The sequence below is a fragment of the Haemorhous mexicanus genome, chromosome 4 (assembly GCF_027477595.1).
Source record: "Haemorhous mexicanus isolate bHaeMex1 chromosome 4, bHaeMex1.pri, whole genome shotgun sequence".
Taxonomy (NCBI): domain Eukaryota; kingdom Metazoa; phylum Chordata; class Aves; order Passeriformes; family Fringillidae; genus Haemorhous; species Haemorhous mexicanus.
In genome coordinates this window covers 251,618-263,857 of record NC_082344.1, presented here as the reverse complement: position 1 = coordinate 263,857, position 12,240 = coordinate 251,618, and the positions used below count along the sequence as shown (strand labels likewise).

General features: G+C 43.9%; 1 long non-coding RNA gene across 2 annotated transcripts in view; it reads left to right on the top strand.

Annotated features, from left to right (window-relative positions):
- LOC132325933 (uncharacterized) overlaps window positions 1-12,240 on the top strand; it is a 120,277-nt gene that overhangs the window by 52,260 nt on the left and 55,777 nt on the right. Inside the window, exon 1 of one of the 2 annotated variants that reach the window (XR_009486081.1) lies at window positions 5,885-6,019. The exons of the other annotated variant lie outside the window; for it this stretch is intronic. This is a non-coding gene — a long non-coding RNA (uncharacterized LOC132325933). Of the gene's footprint in view, window positions 1-5,884; window positions 6,020-12,240 lie in introns of those variants that run through there. 2 annotated transcript variants of the gene reach the window in all.

Below are 12,240 nucleotides of genomic sequence, written 5' to 3'. Positions count from 1 at the left end.
TTTTTGCTTTTTAGCCGCCTGGTGGGCAGAGCGCGGTACTGCAGCCCCCCGAGGTTAGCCGACAATAGCCGAGTGGAGCCGAAGAACCGAAAATAGCCAAGTGTGGCCGAAAATAGCCGAGTGGAGCCGAAGAACCGAAAATAGCCGAGGGTGGACGGAAATAGCCGAGTGGAGCCGAAGAACCGAAAATAGCCGAGGGTGGACGAAAATTGCCGAGTGGAGCCGAAGAACCGAATAGGACCGAGTTTAGACGGACCGTGCCGAGTTCAGCACGAGAACTTCTCCCCTCCTTTTTCGAGGTGCATTGGGTGTCCCAAGGAGGGCTGGGTTCCTCAGCGGGGGTCTTAGGAGTTGGCGCTGATTCTGCTTTTTCTGAAGGTGTATCAAAGTGTGCTACCTGAATGACAGTTCTCTCCCCTGGAAAGCTTTCTCTCAATGCCATCAGCGCACGAACGCGTTTTAGTTGTGGAACCAGACGGAATGAGAAAAGCCAACACCCGTAGCAGATTTCTGTTTGCTCTGGGTCTGTGAGAAGCGGGCTCTGCGCTGGTCACCGAGAGGCGCTGTTGGAGAGTGGCACCAGCGCCAGGTGTGAGTGTGACGATGATGAGGGCTCGGAGCAGCCCCAGGTGTGAGTGTGACGATGAGGAGGGGCCGGCTCCTGCCGGGGTCTGTTTTAGGGGGAGGGTTTGCCTCAGCTCCCTTTTGCTTGGTGCTGCTGCTGAGTAGCGGGGCTCCCGGGGCTGTCTCGTGGAAGGACGGTGAGAGCTTCTCCCGGGCTCTGGGGGAACACCAGGATACGCGCTTGGATACGCGGAGCGTTGCTTAAAGGAGGTGCCGAGAGACAGAGCTTTGTGCCGGGAAGCGGCAGCCGAACAGGTGAGCCCGTGTGGACTCGGAGCGGGGACTTTTGTCCTTTCCCTTCTCAATTTCATCTTGCCAGTCCCTCCCCGGTTCCCCAGGAACAAAAATGGAGCTTATGAGGACAAAAGAAATTAAGGAGAGGGAAGCAGCTACTCTTCTATTATTGTCTGTGTTTGAACCGGGGGGGGATCCCCCTTCACTTGCGGTTTTAAGCGTGTTGATTGAAGGAAAACCTGCCTTTTCCAGGCTGTTAGGGGTATCACAGGGGCGACAGGGAATCCCTGCGTTCTGTTTTAAGGGCAATTGGAAAAATATCGTGGTCGTATTGTGAGTTTGATTTGAAGGCAGCCACCCCATTTTCATCATCCTAAGGTTTAAATTGAGGGGGCAGCCCTGTTGTCCCTCCTTCTCGAGGGTTCGAATTGAGGTCCAAATCCCTCTTTGCCATCAGTTGAAGGCTTTCATTTGAGGAGAACCCCTTATTTTCTGTTATGACAGGGGATGAAACTGAAGGGGAGAACACACGTTTATTCGCCCTTGTTGAAGCGAGGTGAGCCCCGCCCGCGGCGTCCGTTTCGGGGTACAATTGCGGGCACCTCCAGCTCTCGCAGCGTTCGCAGGTTGCAGTTGCTGGATGCTAAGGGATAGGGTGTTTTTCCTGAATGCTGTGGATCTCGGTTCAGGTGGTGACGATAAAGGTTTGTTTTGAATGGAGTTTTGTTGTCGGATTTTTTTTTTTTTTTTTTTTTTTTTTTGCCGGGGTGTGCGATGTTTTCTAAAGGTGTGCGATGGTTTTTATGGGTCGTAGCGTGAAGTAGAGGTTAGGCGTTTAATTCTGTTGTGGTGGCTTTTAGTAGCGTGAGTGTGTAGCGTTTGTTCTGGTGGGCTTGAGGTAGCGTCAGGTAGTTAATAGCAGCGGGGTTTTAAAGATATTGATAATTGCGTTTGTGTTTATCGTCTTACAGGGCTTTCATTTATTTGGTTTGTTCGATTGTAGCGTACGTTTTATTGTGACGGATCATTTGGGAGATATTGTTTATGGTTCCGTTTCTCCTTAGGCTTTGTGTTCATTTCTAGGCGGCATTTTATTTTGATAGATTGAGGCACTATGGGTTGATTCAGTTAGGATTTTTTTGTTGTTGTTGTAAATTTAAGTTTATTTAAATTTAAGTTTTCGGTTGGGTTTTTGGTTGGGTTTTTTTGGTGGTGCGTTTTTTTTTTTTTTTTTTTTTTTTGGCCTTTGATATATTTGGTTGTTGTTTATCGGGGTTTTTTTTTTTTGGAACATGGGTATTTATAGGGTGGGTCTTTTTAAGTAGTTTTTTTATTTGGGTAGTTATTTTCTTATTTTGTAGTGGTTGAGATTTTTTTCTATTTCGTTAATTAGTTCGGTTTTTAAAGTTATTTTTACAGAGTATTGGTTATTCTTTGACTTAGTGTAGAGGTAGAATTTTTTTTTTTTTTTTTTTTTTTTTTTTTTTTTTTTTTTTTAGTAAAGTTCAGGGTCATTGGCACTGTTTGGAGTTTAGTAAGGTGGTTTGAATTTTTCCTCGTAGTTTTTGTGATTTGCTGTGTGCGTTTCTATTGGGTTTTCTTTTATATTCGTTGCATTTTTCTGATGAATTGTTACGGCAAAGAGCGTTGTGTGGCTTTTTGCTGGCCGTCGGTTGGCTGGTGGAGGTATCTGGATGCTTTTGGAGGATATTGGTGGGAATTTGATGCTGTTTGTTTTGTCCTATTATTTAGGAATTGGATTTTAAATGTAAAATTATAACTATAACGATAATGAAACAAAACAAATAGATGTATAAAAATGGGACTAAAACCCCTTAAAATTTAAATATAGACCGAATATATAAAAGTGAAACATGTAACATGAATCATTATATATTACAATAAGCTATTATAATTTTTAATACAGAGTATTACATATGTTTATAGATATCTAAAGATCTAGATTATAAATAGAAACAAAGCCTCAATCAGAATATAAATATAGAAATGGATGACAAATATATGCAGACATATATAAAAATATAAGATAATTATAAATACAGAATAATAAAAATCGATACAATACATAATACAAGTAATACTGTATATATCTTATGATAATAGATTATAGGAAATGTGTATTGGATATATATAAGTAGAGTACATCAATATGTTATCGTATACTATATAACAAATTATAAATATAAATATGAAAATTATAAATATAAAAATATTTTTAAATAGTAAAGCGGGGTTTTTTTTTGTCAATAGGCAGAGTTTTGATTGTAAAAATTTGAGATACAAATAATATAAAGGTAGAAATCTAAGGATAGAAATATATCATAAATACATACAGATATATATAAAATTTAAAAATATAAGAAAAAATCAGTTGTAGCAGTAGATATGATACATAATAGAAATAATAATTTAAATACTTTTTTAGAATTTTATATATCTTATATGTAATCACTATTATAATGCATCAAAAGAAACGAAAGAATCATATGTGAATATAATTATAGGAATTAGAAATAAAAATACTTCAACGGCGTTTAAAATAAGGGGGGGTTGTATTTATTTTGTTAGAGACAGGGTTTTTATTTTGAATAATAGAAGTATTATATAAATAGAAATCTAAAGAAAGAAATATACCATCGATATAGACAGATATGTATAAAACCGCAAAACATAAATAAATACAAACCATAGGAGTAGATGTAATATATTATACAAATTACCTAACGCATCAATGTCCGGTATAAAGATGCATGTGAATGTAAACATGAAACATTTAAATCTAAAATGGATTTAAATATGGTTTTAAAGAAAGGGCGCTTGTTTCGTTCCTGTTGGGTAAGAGGCAGGTTTTCGGCGTTTATTTCAGAGGATTTTTTGGGGGATGGCGGCCGGTTTTTTGCCCGCCTTCCCCGCCCGCAGCCGAGCGCGGTCCCGCCCCCCGGACGGGCAGCGGCCGGGACGCGTCCGTGCCGAGGCCCGCGCGCCATCGCGCCCTGGGGGGCGGCTCGGCCGGGACGCGCTTGACCTTCCCAAGATGGCGGCCAAAAGGGCGGGAAAAAGGAGCACCACGGTCTGGATACCGGACCGCCTGCCCGCCGGCCCGGCGGGATTTTCCGTGAGGTATGCAGCGCCGGGCACGCGGGCCGTGGGTCAGTGGCGCCGCTGGCGGGCGGGTGGCGGGCGGGCGCCGACAGGCAATGGCACGGAGGGCCTCTCTCTGCCGGGGACCCGCAGCCGCCGCCGTCCCGGGACTCGGGAGAGGCTCGGCCGGGAGCCGGGTGACCTTCCCAAGATGGCGGCACGAAGGGGGGGCGCAGTCGAGGCTCGCGGTCCGTTCGCTGCGCTGCCCGCACGGCGCCCCCGTGGCGGCGCCGGCCCGTCGGGGCTTTCCGCGGTGGCTCCGGTGCGGGGCTGGCGGGCTGTGGGCTCGGCAGCGCCGCGGGCGGGCGGGCGGGTTTTGGGGGGCCGCTGACGGGCACTGGCGTGGTGGCCTCTCTTCGCCGAGGTACTCAGGGTGCATCCTCTGCTGCTGGAGGGGGCTTTTGTACTGGGGAAGCTTATTTTATTTTATCGAATGAAAATAAGCTGCCCGGTATGCCCGTGTAGGCGTCAGTAAAACGCGTGCTTTGGTAGGGAATTTAGTACTTAAAAGTAGGGGGTTTATTTTATTTAAGCGTGGATGAGTCTCCAATGACTCGATAGTCACAACAATGTCAATATTACAGCCTGGCAGGTGACCGCGTTGGAGAGAGGAGGGCGGCTGCCAGCAGGCAGCCCCCCGGGGAAAACAGGGGAGTTTCAGTGGTTTCTGGAGCCTGAGGAACAGGGAGATGCCCTGAGCTGAGCAGGAGTTAAGCGCAGTCATGCGGAGGCCTGGCTGTTACGATTGAAGGTCGCTTAGTGAATATCGATAGTTTCTGTAGGTATTTTTATATCTATAGAAAGATAAAAAGTAAAAGTAGACTATAGAGCATTGTGCAGGAGAAGAAGAACCCTTTATGTAAGATGTGACCTGAGGGGCATCATGCCAGGCTGTCCCTTCCAGACTGGGAAGGATTCAGTGTTTTGTATGGCACGATGGAGAGTTTTGAAAAGTAAGATTTCCTCTTCGGTGCAGGTCCGATGGGTGAGGCCTGGCAGCTTGTGCACTGCCACTGTGCTACCCTGCGTGCCTCTCCTTCCCTCCCTGCTCCGCAGGCACAGCACGGGATCAGCAGGGAGAGGCGGCTCTGTCGTGGAGGATCCAGGAGCTCGGCGTGCGTGTCTGAGCCTGCAGCTGCGAGCCGCAGCAGGACCCAAGGTCTGCACACGCCTGTGTACAGGTACTCTCAGAAATGTTGACTGTCCTGACTGAGCCCTCAGGAGCTGGCAGTGCCAGCCTGGAGAACAAGAGTAACTTCCAGCCTTTTCTTTTGTCTCCGTGTCCAGTGTTCAGTCTAATTACTGCTGGGCCTTTGCCCATCATGGTGTGAAATGCTTCAGGGAATAAAGGGGGGGGGAAAAAAGCGGGGGGAAAAGAAAAAAAGATCAAACAGTGGTCTAAACCTCAGGAGGAAGAAGACATCTGTCAGGACACACTCTTAAGAGAAATGGGATAAAGAATACTTGTTTACTAAATCTTTCGTATCTGTAGCTAGTTCAAAGACAGTCAAAGCCGGTCCTTCCCGTGAGAAGGGCAAAAGAAGAACAGAGAAGCCCTCAGCCTAAGGCATTGGAAGCAGCAGCAGCAGCTTTGTGTACTCTGGTGTGGCAGGCATTCCTGGGTTGGCTTTTTTTCTTTTGCATCTAGCACCAGTAGAGGAAAGTTCTTTGCAAGGTGATCGTTCCAGCCTTGTATTGAAATGTGAGCAAAGAGGAGCTTCCTCAGTTGGATTTGGGTTTATTCATGGCACTTGTAAACAGAGTTAAGGTGAAGATAACACGGGCAGAGAGCGTGCCCTGGGTTACCACAAGCGATAAAGGATTTTGGGACGGTGACAAGGCAGTTTCCCCTTCAACGTATTGTTTTATTTTTTCTAGAAGAATGATGCGAGAACAGAAAAGTTGCAATGGCATTGCAGTTCCCTGCACAGAAAATAGCCAGGGAGGTGAAGCCCGGCCAAGTGGTGCCGTTCGACTGCGCCCCGACTGGGAGCATCAGGTCAGTGACGAGGACTGAGCCGCTCCCCCCCTTTAGCAAGCACACCGGCAACGTCAAGCCGGATCACCCTTTTCCAGACCGCTGGCATGTGCTTGGGGACAATAACCTGTACTTTTCACAGCCAGGTCTTCTGAGCCACAGCACCTCCTGCTCTGCGGTGGCCACTGCTCACTGATCCCCGTGAAAACAAACTTGTGTACAGGCACCCTGCAAAATTCCCAGCTTAGATGCCACTGAAGCGCAGCTTTGGCTTTCGGGCATCTCCCCCGCAGGCCGTCCCGTGTGTCTTTTCCGCAGAGGATTCCTTGTTAGTTAATTACTTCGTTTTGTTTTTAATTTCCAAAGAATATCAGTTGACTTTTACAGCTTCTTCAGTGCTCCCCAAGCTTCATGCCACACCTAAATGCTCATCTTCGCTGCCTGAAGGTCCTTTCTGACCTGAACGATTCTATGACTTTGGTCCGAACTTCAGCTTAAGGGAAAAGCTGCACGTTGATTGGGTTTTGGAGAAAAAGATTTGAACGTCCAGCTGTGAATTGATCTTGTGTTTTGTCTTCCAGGTTCATTCCCATTGTGATCTGCAAATGGCAAATCAGGGTTGCTCTTTGTTAAAACCAAAAGCGCTCTCAGAATGTTGATGGAGGTGATGATTGCAGGGGCGATGCTTCTGGAGAATAGCTCCCCCATCTTCCCCAGGGCCTGGGCAGAGAGAGGTGGAGCTCGGAGTCCCCCCAGTCCTCCCGCGGGTGCTGGCGTCTGCAGCGCCATCGGGACGGGATCCACGGCGCAGCTCCCTCCTCCAGAGGCCGAAGGCTCAGCCTCCAGTTTCGTGCAGGGTGATCACCTTTCCGAGGCAATACAAGCACTTCCCAAGAGCAGCTGGTGAAGATGGCGCAGAAGCAAGGACAAGGGTGCAGTGAAAAGTTTGGTGCATCGATCCAGCTTCCGGACATGGTAGGGAAGACACACCGTTTGCTAAAACACCAAACACGGTACTTTTCATTCTTTGTGTTTTTCTGTGCCCCCATTGTGATCACCCCTGGAAGTATTATTTTCGAAAATCATATCTAGGAGAGAAATCGTAACCTGCTTTGCGTCCTTCTGCCTGGAAGGGTTGTGACACAGGGAAGTGAGGAAGGGGCTGGCCGGGGTCAGCCTCTGCTGAGCCTCAGCTCTGGCTGCTGCTCCTGCTTCCCGGGTACACCCAAAAGCTGTCATGATCAAAAGAGCAGGCAGCCCTTCTGTCCTGAGTCACAGGGGCCATTTCTTCCTGAGTGACTCAAGATGGGAAATCATTCTTGGAGCTTCAAAAGAAAAAAAAAAAAAACCTCACGCAATCATTTGTAAGTGTGTATATATACACATACATTTCCTTCAATGAAGAAGAAAATCTTAGAAATATCATGTCACGTCTGGCTTCCTAGAGAAAATCCTTATCTCTGGGCTTCTGAAATCAAATGTCTGTGCATTTATAGAGCATTTCCCCTCTTTTTATGCCTCCCACAGTGATCTTCTACCCTGCCCCACGGCAAGAAGAGTTTGGTGATTTTGCTGCTCTGCTCTCTCAAGGGTGTTGCAGGCTGCGTAGCAGGGAGTGAAGCCCTTGTCGCTGCTCATCAGACACTTTCCTACAGAATTCTCCCTGCAGTGATAAAATTAGACTTGTGTTAGTGAGCTGCCAAGTAGAGCAGGTAACATTGGACAAGAATGGTTTCTGAGCTGCTGTTCACTAGCACGTGTTTCCCCTTTCCAGCGCGGTGCCGCCGCCCAAGAAAGGATTTTTGTGGGTCAGCCAGATGTGCTCCTGCCTCCCACTGAGGCTCTGAGATGGAGCCGAGTTTGCATTCCAGTTTATTGCAACAGAGGGTCACGGGAAATTTCCTCAGCTAGCTCAGGCACAGAGCCATGGAAGCAAGTAAGCCTGAGCTCCTGCGTGCTTGCTGTGAGCCTTGGGACGAGTGTGCATCATTGCAGGCTTGGAATTTATTGAAATGGGCTAAGGAAACCGGCTCTGGGGGGGGAGGGAGGGATGGAGGGAGGGAGGGAGGGAAATCCTCTCTTCACATGTGCCAATCCTTCTCTGAAACTCATCCCGGCAGGACAGCACGAAGACTGAACGTGTAAGAAGATGTGGGGTGCAATGGAGAACCTGGCAGGAGCATCCGACGCACACGTGCACGAGTTTTGCTTTTTGCTTGGATTGAAACTCAAAAGTTGTAAGGAATTTGGGAATGAGATGGGACGTTTCAGAAGAAGAGGAAGGAGGAGAAGAAGTTGTTGTTACAGTCCTGGCAAAATCCTTTGTTCTAGCTAATAAAAGAAGTTAGTTAAAAAAAAAAAATTTAAAAAAAAAAAAAAAGTGTTTTTTTTCCTTGAATATTATATTCGTTGGTGGTGTATGGTGTGTTGCTTTATTTCTTGGTATTATTAACTCTCTGTCATTGTTTTCTTTTTGAGTGAGGCTAACTTTATGGATGGGTTGGTTTGTATTTGAGTAGGATTAATTTCAGTAGGTTTCTTTAATAGACTTGGGATATTGTTGGGATTTTGGTTTTGTTTATTGGAGGTATAAACAGAGAGATTTGGTAGGGCTAGCTCGGCTGCTGGAGTTTTGGGTGTTAATTTATTAGATGGCTTTTGTTAAAAGCCGTTTTTAAATTGTTGAAAGTTTTCTTAAAAAGGTAGTGGTTTAAAGGTGGTTTTTAAGAATTGATTGTATTGTTTTATGCTGTTTGTAGCTGGTGTACCAGAAGGGATATGGTGTACTTCTTGAGTGTTACGGTTTTAGCTTTCCCAAGTTCCGATTTATTTCTGGTGTGATGGGTTTTGTTTAGTTTTATCTTTGGGGACAGGGGCATTTTTATGGTGGGTTTTTATAGGCAACATTTTTTAAAATTTGGGTAGTGGTATTTTTAGTATTTTAATAGTTTAGATTTTTTATTTGTATGCGTTTAATTAGTTTTTTTTTAATTTTTAAGATAATTTTTATAGATTATTTGTTCTTATTTGTGAGTTAGCATAAAGGTGGAGCTTTGGGGGCTTTTTGTAGTAATGTTTAGGGTCAGTTGCACAGTTTTGAGTTCAGTGAGTCGGTTTGGTTTATTTTTTCATGGGTTTTTGTTTTTATTAGCAGTTATTTCATTTTCAATGTGATTTTGAGTTTTTTGGGTTTCTGAGATACTGGTTTGGGAGGAAGTTTAGGATTGGAATGGATGGGGGGGTTTGGGCTAGTTATAGAGGGGGTTTAAAATTTATTTCCAGTTGGGTTTCTGTGAGTTTTTAATGGGGTGAAGTGTAGTGGGGCCTTTGTTCTTTGTTAGTAGCAGAAATAGGTTTTGTTTGGATGTGCTGCGATGGGACGAGCGTGCCCTGCGCGCCGGCGCTGACCGAGGCGCGTCGGGATTTCTGTGGTTCTGACGGGTCAGGTGAGTGAGTTGATGTGGTTTACTAGACAGGTCAAAATAGAAATAAAAATAAATTTGAAAGGAAATCTAAAACTATAACTGTAAACATAAACATGGAAAACAGATAAATATATAAAACGATCATATAATGTATGTTATTGTGACATACTATAATATATGGAAAATAGAGTCTAATATATATACACAAATGTATATAAGTAGAGATTGTAAATATAAAAATATTCACTATAGTTTAAAAGAAATTGGGGATTTTTTTTTTTGTTTTTATTAGGTTATAGGCTGGGTTCTTTTATAAATAGTAGAAATATAAATAATATAAAACTATAAATCCAACTATACAAATCTATAATATATCTACTGATACCTATAAATATGTAATACAAAATAAATATAAGTAACATAAATATATAGTATAAAGACAGATCTGTTCTTCAAGGCATTCTCTATACTAGATAATCTATAAATATAGTAAAAAATAGAAATGGACATGTGAATATAATGATGAAAAATGAAATTATTTTTAAACTTTTAAATACGGTTTAACTGAAGGGGTGTCTTTGGTTTTTATTTGCTTAGAGACAGGGGCTTTATTTTAAACAAGGCAAGTATTATAGAAATGTAAATCGAAATATATTTATATAATATAAATATATAAAGATATGTAACTATAATTAAACTCTAAATGTAAACCTAAATATAAATATATGTAAGTAATGTGAAGAGATGTAATCTAGAATATCAATAACACTATAGGGCAATTGAAATTATAAATATAAATGGGAAAATAAATACGAAAAATATTACTATAAAATATGTTAATATAATTTAAAAGAAAGGTCTTTTTTTTCTTTTTATTTGGTGTGAGGCAGGGTTTTTATTTTAAATAATATGAATATAGATATTATTGTTTGATATTTCTAAATATAGAAATACAGAAAGAAGATATGAAAATACAGATATAGAAATATAAGCTAGAAATATATATAGATAATAGGAAGAGGTGTAATATAGAACACAAATGACACCATACATTAAGATATATACGAGTATAAATATGAAAAATAAAAAAATAATGAAATACATTTTAAAGGAAAGGGGTTCTTTTTGGCTTTTGTTTGGGTAAAGGCAGGGGTTTAATTAGAAATCATGTAAGTGTTACAGAAGTAAAAATCTTAACCCGAAATATCTAATCAGTATATAAAAATATGTATAAAACCATAGAAATAAACCTAAGTAATGGGAACAGATGAAATATAGAAATTCAATTTCTATCTAAATAGAAATTTGTAAGTATAAATTGTTAAATTACATGATACACCAATGTACATGATAGATATAAATGTGAATATAAATATGAAAAAATATAAAGAGTAAAATAGATACTGTTTTAAAGGAATGTTCGGGTTTGGGCTGGTTTTTGGGGTTTTTTTTTTTTTTTGTTTTGTGTTTTTCTTTTTGTTTCTTATTGGGTGAGAGGCAGGGTTTAATTTCTTCCGGCTTATTTTTTGGCATTTCTTTCAGAGGAGTTTTCGGCGGGGGCCGCCCCTGTTCTCTCTCGCCGCCTTCCCTGCCCGCAGCCCCAAGGCGCGCGGCTGCCCCCGGCTGGGGCGCGCGGCGGTGCTGCCGCCTTGTGGGCAGAGCGCGGTACTGCAGCCCGGCACGGGCGGGCGTCCCCGCTGCCGCCATGTTGGGAGTGGCGTGCGGCGGGTGTCGCGGAGCCGCTTGACCTTCTCAAGGTGGCGGCCAAAAGGGCGGGAAAGTTGAAGACCCGCGGTCCGTCTAACCGAACTGCCTGCACGGCACCCCGGCGCCAGGGCGGCCCCGGCAGGATTTTCTGTGGCGTTTCATGTGTCCCGGACGCGGGCTGTCGGCTCAGCGGCGCGGTGGGCGGGCGCTTTTCGGCGGGTTTCTGGCAGGCATCTGCGTAAACGCCTCTCTCTGCTGCTGGGGCTTCTCGCGGCCGCCATGTTGAGAGTGGCGTGTCGCGAATGTCGCGGACTTTCTCTGACCTTCTCAAGATGGCGGTGAAAAAGAAGGCCCCGCGGTCCGTCTAACCGGACTGCCTGCACAGCACCCTGACGCCTGCGCGGCCACGGCGGGATTTTTTGTGGCGTATCAAGTGCCTCGGACGCGGGCTGTGAGCTCAGGTGAGTCGCGGACGGTTGTAATTTGGCGTGTTTCTGACAGGCATCTGCGTAAACGCCTCACGGTGTGGGGGGGGTCCTCGTTTGGCCGCCATGTTGGGAGTGGAGTGTCGCGGATGTCGCGGACTCGCTTGACCTTCTCAAGGTGGCGGCATAAAGGGCGGGAAAATCGAAGAGCGCCCCTCCCGGTAAGTCTGCCGCCTTGTGGACAGAGAGCGGTACTGCAGCCCCCCCGAGCCAGCGCCCTGCCCATCCCCAGGCGTTGGAAGCGACCGCAAAAAGGGCGGTAGAGGGATAGAGATCTGTCCAAAGAGATAGAAATAGGGATCGTAAACAGAAAAATATTTAAATGTCGTTGAAAATAAATTGGGGCTTTTTTGGTTTTTATTAGGTTATAGGCTGGAGTTTTTGAAAAATAATATAAATATAAATAATATAACAATATAAATCCGACTATACAAATATATACTATCTATACCGATACCTGTAAATATCTAATATAAATAAATTAAACTTATAGAAATACCTATTATAAAAATAATATATCTGATAGATCAAAAGGTTTTCTCTAGACTATATATCACATCTATAAATATAACGAATAAAAATTATAAATGGACATGTAAATATAATTATGCATAACAAAATTATT